Source organism: Beta vulgaris, chromosome 3 (genome assembly GCF_026745355.1).
Source record: "Beta vulgaris subsp. vulgaris cultivar EL10 chromosome 3, EL10.2, whole genome shotgun sequence".
Classification (NCBI taxonomy): Eukaryota; Viridiplantae; Streptophyta; class Magnoliopsida; order Caryophyllales; family Amaranthaceae; genus Beta; species Beta vulgaris.
In genome coordinates, this window is record NC_079204.1 from 8,817,214 (window position 1) to 8,825,740 (window position 8,527).

Here is an 8,527-nt window from a genome sequence, read left to right on the forward strand (position 1 = left end):
TTAGGTAATTCTACTTTGTTAACATCTACTTTCCATTTTTATGTTAACAAAACAAACAATTATATTTCTATAGGAAAAATTAGTAATTCATATATTGTTGATCTTATCAACCTTCATTTCTTAACAATTGTAACATATTTTTGGATGTTTCATAGTATGTATGCTATTCTTTTCTTGGGTGAGGTTTATCTAAAGAAAGTCTTATTCTATTATAATTATATGGATATAGTTCACGGTCTCTCAATGATCTGTGTGTCATATTCATAAGTTCCAATATTATAGAATAAAGTGAAGAAAAAGAAATTAATCTTACCGACAATAGTACCAACTAAAGGGAATTTGGCCAAGATCTTTGAATGATTCTTGAACAACAATCGTCCTTGGCCGACGAAATCCGAAGAATCCACAAACTAAAAATGCATCACGAATTCCACGGTCTCCCAATGATTTGTGCGCCATATTCATAAGTTCCAATATTATAGAATGAAGGTGATATATACTTCGTGATGTATTTTTAGTTTGTGGGTTCTTCGGACAAGGACGATTGTTGTTCAGGAATCATTCAAAGATCTTGGCCAAATTCGCTTTAGTTGGTACTATTGTGGGTAAGATTAATTTCTTTTTCTTCACTTTATTCTATTTACATTTCCCATCTTTTTTAGTTTACAGGGAAAAAAACAAGTGAAAGATGGAGAAAGGACGAGAGGGGAGGGAGTAAGAAGGCAGACGAGTAGGAGTTGATTTTCAAAAAATTGAAAAATCATAAAGATGAGTAAGAGAGAAAGGGAAAGAAAAAAGAATACTTTTTCTTTTTTATCGTAGAATTATTAATATTAACCTAAATCTTAAATTGCTCAAGAGTCGGCGCTCAAATTTCCAACTACAAATAGTTGTAGATAAGGAAGATACATAAAATTACGAAAAAGGTAGAAGTACGTTACAAAAAAGGCGATAATATATAGAGCGAGCTTTTGCTTGTATTACTCAAAATTTAGGTTTTCGTATTTAACCATTTGGGAAAATTATTTTTTTGTGTTCGATTTTGGGAAAACAATTAAAAACTTGCCGTTACAATATATTGGGGTAGCGTGCGCGTAGCGCACGGTGCAACAACTAGTTAACATAAAGGAGCATTCTTTGTCTTTCTGTGTAAAGTGCATCATTGATACTTTGTTTTTGGTTAAATATGTATAGGATTATGTTGTATTTCAATACATCGTTCAAAGTTTATTAATTTAATATGGTATAGAGGTTAAACTCATTTGAGTTTCGAGTAGTACATAAGTGTATTAAATCGAGTAGACGTATAGAATCTTTTATATGCTTTTACTGTAGTTGGTATATAAACAAGCTTATTAAACAAAAAAGTTCCCGTGCATTTTTGCACGGGTCAAAAAAACTAGTAGTAGTATATAACAGTAGTGTGACTTGTGAGTTTTGTGCTTTATGAATTGTGTGCATATTTTTTTTTACGAGTTTTGTTATTTGACGTCCTAAAATTTCATACTAACATCCTAAATAAGTATCCACAAACCCAGAAAACTAATATCATCCCATATCTTTTAGAGATCTTCAATCACCAGATTATTGGGAGAAAAACCAATAATAGATGCAAATTTCAAATTTGCCAGAAGATGTACAATGCACCCCAAACTTCTCATATGATTAATAGCCAACTTGAAGAGATCCAGAGAGGATGAGACCATTGAATCCAAAAAGAGAAGCACGCCATTGTCTAGTGGTGATGTGGAAGATGGGTAGGGAAAGTGAAGAAGGTTGGGGAGAAAATGTGAGACGAAAAGTATACGTATTTAGGGTATAACTAGGAAATTATAAGGCGTCAACCCAATTTTTTAATTGTTGTGGTAAAATATACAAAAGCTATTTCATCTTCTAATTGCATTGTAATAAGGAGAAATCTATACTACTCCCTCCGTCCCAAAATATTGTTCTCATTTATCTTTTTTCACGATAATTTATGCGAGTGAAATATAAGAGGGATAATAGAGATTTTTTGTTTATTTAAATAAATGTTGTATGAAAAAAGATGATTTTAGGAGAGAGAATGGAGGATTGGTGAAGAGCATTCATTGTAACATTTTGGTTGAATAAACAAAGGAAAAAACAAAATTCAATAAGCAAACAAATGATAGGGCACGATTTTTTTAGGTAAATTATGGAAAATGCGGAACTAAATATGAAAATGGAAACTATATTTTGGGACACCAAAAATGAAAATGGAAACTATATTTTGGGATGGAGGGAGTAATATATTAAAAGGTGTTCCTCAATACGGGATTGTAACACGTGGCGCTATTAAAAGAAAATTTTGATTACCCAGGGATCCTCCACCTCACCCATTCTACAAATTAATATCGATGACTTTGTTCGTAGTTTGGATGCAGTTGTTGTTGTTACCATCCGTAATCATGAATGCCATCTTCTTCACGCCAAAGCCTTCAATCTTGGCCAACCTCAGTTCTTATTGCCGAAGCCATTGCGTTGCAGCAAGGTATCAAGTTACCTCTGCACGCAATCGGTCTTTACAACATCATCATTGGAGGGGATAACCTCTTGGTAATCAACGCCATTAATAATATTTGCTCTACTCTTTGAAAGATTGCTAATATTATTGCTGATTGTAAGTTCATACTCACTCATTTTGCCTCTTGCCAAATCAGACATGTGTTTATTAGGAAAGCAAATCGCGCTGCTGATTAGATAGCCAATGTAGGACACCTAGTAGCACTAGTAGAATAAATGTTATTTGCTGCGGTCAAAAAATGGCCTATTGCTGCAGTTTTCGGCGCGCAGCAATTAAGGGGGCAACAATAGATATTAATTATATTGCTGCGGTTTTAAACCGCAGCAATATCTACAAATATTGTTGCAGTTTTTAGGACAAACCGCAGCAATATTTTTATTTATTATCTAGTTAACACGGAATTTTGCTGCGATTTTGGGCCAGAAACCGCAGCAATATTCCACAATATTGCTGCGGTTTATGGCCCAAAACCGCAACAATAGGTCCCGGTACTGGCAAAATTTTTTTATTTTTTTTCAATTTGCAATTAAATTTGAAATATTAAAACCATACAACTTACCCATTCACTATCCACCAAATTGACACAAACTGAAGATAAAATAACATAAGATTAATTACCTTACCCTAATGACTAATTACAATCATAAAAAAAACAACCTTACAACTAAATGACTAATTACAAAAATAAAAAAAATAACCTTCCAACTAAATGACTAATTACAAAAATATAATAAAAACTAAAATATATTACAAAAAAAATAAAAAACTGATCTGAAAAAAATAACAAACTGATCTGACAAAAATATATTACAAAAAATCAAAAAAATTCCAAAACAAAATCTAAAAACAGATTAAAAAACGAAAAAAAAGGCAAAAAAAAAAGGAAACGAAAAAAATACGAAAAAAGAAGATTTCAGACGAATAACTTTCCACAACTTTTTTAAGCAAACAAAAAGCTTCTATGAGATCATTTTTAGGTGGGAAGAGCTATAAAGCTATGATCCTTGCAGGCCAACTAAGCCGAGGAAGACAAACATGGTACATCCTGCACCTTCCCTAGATAAGAAGAATAGCCGAAACCCATTGCTCGAAAAACGAACGACGAATGTTGACAGAAGTGAGAAAACCTGCCGGTGGGTGAGGAGGGAGGAAGCGCCGGAGATCTGGATAGTGAGGTATTAAGGGTTTCGAGTTTTAGGAGAAAAGAAAACCTGTCGGTGGGTGAGGAGGGACGAACGACCGATGAACGAACTGAACGTTCATCCATGAACGAACTGAACTGTCGGTGGGTTTTGAGGAGGGAAGCTGCAGGACGAATGAAAAGGAAGAGAGAGAGGGAGATTTTCGGGTTTACAAGAGAGAAAGGGGGAAGAGAGAGAGCGGCTGGGAGAGGGAAGAGAGAGAGGCTGGGAGTATTTTTTAGGGCGTACAAGAGAGAGGGATATATAGGTGGGAGATTTGAAAGAGAGAGGGGCGCCCCACTTAACTTAAATTTAAGGTTTTATTTTTTTGGTGAGATATATTGCTGCGGTTTTTGACAAAAACTGCGACAATATGTCTGGTCAAATGTCAACTTTTTTTCAAACATTTTTCCGTTGAAACAATATTGCTGCGGTTTCTATCGAAAACCGCAACAATATGATTATTTTATATTTTTTATTTTCTTTTTGCGTGCTATATTGCTGCGTATAGGTAAAACCGCAGCAATATCACCGCAACAAATAGCATTGATTCTACTAGTGTAGTGTCTAGTTTTGACATTTCTCCTTTTAATAACTCTTCTCTTACTTCCATTCTTGTATCCGGCAGATTAGATATCCCCTCGCGTATAGAGTAGTATAATGTTCTTTTCTTAACTTTGGAAAAAAATATACTATGCAGTATGCACATGGTAGTATGGTGCTGTAACGCCCCGACAAATTTACACGACCTTAATCGCCAGCGGAAGCATAACCTAATCCTGTGGGTTATGGCCCACAAATAAAATATAGCCTAAAATTGAAAATTCACTATACAATTACTCATCGCAAGATTATACTTGTTTATCCATCGTACAAAGTATCCTAAAACCTCATAAAATCATACTTAGTCTCCATAACGCAGTCTATTAGTGATCCACAACTGTTCTTCCATACCTAAAACATAAAACAAAACGTCATGAGCCGAGGCTCAGTAACATACTACTCTAACAACGTAAATTCATTTCACATCATTTTAGTTATAAACAGGGAGGAGAGAATAAGTAAAACATTTCACAAACATATCATATCATGTTACATTATCTTCTTTATCATGTTCATCATCATATATATTTTACTTTGGTAACTTGGCTAGTACATCATAACATAGGGGACGTCTCCCACTACATAACCATCAGGCGGTCACATCATAGGTGACACTTGCGGTGCCCGTATCATTTAAACCATCAGGCGGTCACAACATAGGTGACACTTGCGGTGCCCGTATCATAAAATCGTCAGGCGGTCACATCATAGGTGACACTTGCGGTGCCCGTAGAAAACAGTCATCAGGCGGTCACAACATAGGTGACACTTGCGGTGCCCGTATCATACTGCCAAGAACCGTCTTTCACTTGAATTTATCATGTTTCATGGATTTTAAGTAACATCATCATCGTGAATAATTATATTCTTTCATCAAAACGTCATCATCATCATCTCATAGCATCATATCATAATAACCATCATAAAACATTTCATTTCCCGCAATCCATATATAAAACATAATATTAATCATGATCATAAAACATACTTCGAAGGGGAATGCGGGTGTTAGCAGTAGACGTTACCTGAATTCCTGCTTACCAATCATGATAGCCGGGGGAGGCTTGTAATATCCTTTATCTTCTTTAATCTATTCAAGAATAATTTTATTAATGAACGTTTCGTTATTTAGCTTTTAAGCCTAAATATTAGTTAGCGCTTATTGAGGTCATAACGGTCATTATAACGTCATAAAGTCTCCTTAAAGGTCATTATTTCTTAATCGTTAATAACTTTGTTCGATTAAGGTGAGTCTTTAACAACCACTTAATGAAATAACTCATTTAGCTATATTTTTAGAATTATCGAAACATTAAAGTTATATTACTACATATTATACAAGCTTTCGAAAACATAACATTATTCTAGGTCATAGTTAATAGCTAATTAGTCGTCCATTAATTAGTTAAGTTTAAAAGTTATAATAGATCCATTAACATTATTTTAATGTTATTTAGTCATTTAAAACTAACAAGTCAAGTAACTAATTATTATAAGTGAACTTAAGGATTAGTGAAGTATTCATAACTTAAACTTAATTATAAACAACATGCTTAATGAATTAGTTTTTAATTAGTTTTAAACAACTCAACTAGTTTAGAAATCATGAATTATAACCCAATAATAGATTTTAGTAAATAAGTTAGGTGGTTTAATAAAACTAACTAAATCAGTCCATTAAAGCTTAATATATTAAAGCGACAAGATTAACTTAAATGATTTAACTAAGTAAATTCAGATTATAAGCCCAACATTATGCTCAACTTAATAATTAAACTAACATAACTTAATAAAATACTAAATCAGCTTTAGTTTAACTCAATTGGCCCATTTAATAATAAGTAGCTTAGCTAATACTAAGGTCAGATTTGAGCCTAACTATTGTACATGCAACAAGTTTATAGCCCATAGTAAAATTCAGATTAAAAATTAAGCTTACTTATGAGTTCAAGATTCTAGGCCCAAACAAAAATAGTAAAGGTTAAAGGTTATATCTTGGGCTTGTATTAGTAAACTAAGGAAATCAGAAATTAAAAGGAGAAAAGCATCACCTCTGCTACTAGGAGCAGGGAGGACGACAATTCCGGCAGAGGTGGGATGCCGGCTCCGGTGAACGGCGCGACCAGCAGCGGCGTCGATCTCCGGCGGTGGGCACGCGGGTCGTCGGCAGTGCTGCGCGTGCAGCAGCGTCGCTCGAAGAAAAGAGGAGCGAGAGAGTGCGAAGGGGAAAGAGAGAACTGCTGGCGCCGCGGATCTCCGGCGAGCTGCGCGTGGTCGACGAACGACAGCGGGGTGGGGACGGAACTGGGCGCGGCGCAGGTGGCGCGCGCGGTGGCCGACGGTGGTCGGATGTTGGGGTCGAAACTGAGGAGAGAGAGAACAAATTTGGGGTTTACTTTTGGGTTTCTTTTAGTTGCAAATTTTCCGACGATTATTGACTGAATTTCAGATTAGAAGGAGAAGAGATGATGAAGGTTGTTGTTGTGTTCTTGATGTTGAACTTCCATGGCTATTTATAGTGGAAATTTGGGAGTTAAAATCAGTGGTTGGGTGGAGGATGGTGAAGTAAGTAATCTGATTTTGTTAACTTGAAGAAGCAATTGTGATGGGTTGGGGACATATCTTGACTGAAGAAAAAGAAGAGAGTTGTGATTGCATGAATGACAAATGTACATGGTGAGTGAGGAGGAAGACACCATTAATGGGGATTGACCAAAGCTTTATTTTTTTTTTCTTTTTCCTTTTTTTTTTTATTTTCTCAACCAAAAATCAGAAATTCTCCACACTTACACCTATCAACGTGACTTAGTGAAATCTTGGGTGAAATGTTGACATTTTGTACAATAAGTGAATTATCAACTATATTAGCTTTCTTGTTTAACTCATGAAATTGTAAATTATAAATTATCGTCATAACTTAAGTTGGTAAATTTTTATGTTGAAATTCTATAATCATTTTATTATACGTTGCATAATTAGTGGAACGAATAAGATATGTTCTAACTACATTATTATGTTAATTACTCACTTAAGTACGTTTAAGATTTTTAGGATATTACAGGTGCACTTAGGGATGACAATTGGGCGGGGCGGGTGCGGAGGATGGTACCTCCACACCCGCACCCGCACAAAATTTCAATCCCCATCCCCGCACCACCACCCATTGCGGGGGAAAATTTCAGACCCATCCCCGCCCCACCAGGTACATATTTATACCCATCACCTCCCCACCACCTGCACCCGCTTCATATTCGCGTCGTACCCACTTCATCCCCACCTCTACCACCCACATGAGTATCCGCACCCGCTTCGTACCTACGTCATACCCACATATTTATATTTTGCAAGATAAAATAATTGATAATATAAGTATATCAATATAATTTTAATCATATATATGTGGGGCGGGCGGGGGTGGCGGAGATGGGGCGGGGCGGGCAGAGATGGGGTGGGGATAGCATAAAAATACATACTCGCTCCACCACCCATTGCAGGATAGAATTTTAATCCCCATCCCCGCCCCATCCCCACCAAACCTAGACCTATCCCTGCCTCACTTTGGCGGGGATGGGACGGGTCTCCTACTTGACCCGCCCCATTGCCATCCCTAGTACACCCAAATGACCAGGTCAGGTGTAACCGTGTAAGATGTTGGGACTTAGCTTGCGAGCAGGGGTGTGCACCGGACCGGAACCCGCTGGACCGTAATTTGCATTTTTTTGGACCGGGATTGGATCGGAATTTTTCTGGATCGGTCCGGTTTTGGACCTGTTGCACCGAAATCTGCATTTTAAAAAAAAAATTCTTATTTATTTAAATTTATATATATTTATAAAATATATACATTAAAATTTTATAATTCTAAATATATACATTAAAATTTAATAATTCTAACAACAATAATCTTAAAGTTAACAAAGAGTAGGTTTTTAACTTTCAAAATTTATAACTTTAAATATTTAAAAAACATAAATTATGGTCCAACGGGTGCGCAATTGAAATTTGTCGCGCTTGGACCGAACCGAAGCAAAAACCCAAAATCCTGATTTTTCGACGGACTGAAGACTGAACCGAAATTCGATCCAAGTTCTGGTCCAACCCTACCCTTTGCACACCCCTACTTGCGGGTTGCGAGTAACATATGTTGAACCATCTTCAATTTGTTATGTTTGGGCTTATTAAACATCTGACGCCAGGC

General features: G+C 36.1%; 1 long non-coding RNA gene across 1 annotated transcript; it reads right to left on the minus strand.

Annotated features, from left to right (window-relative positions):
• Window positions 1-4,495: 4,495 nt before the first annotated feature.
• LOC125495460 (uncharacterized) lies at window positions 4,496-7,416 on the minus strand. Its single transcript, XR_007272190.2, has 3 exons — window positions 6,381-7,416; window positions 5,355-5,419; window positions 4,496-4,680 (listed from the first exon to the last, which is right to left on the minus strand). It is a non-coding gene; the product is annotated as an uncharacterized LOC125495460 (long non-coding RNA).
• Window positions 7,417-8,527: the final 1,111 nt, after the last annotated feature.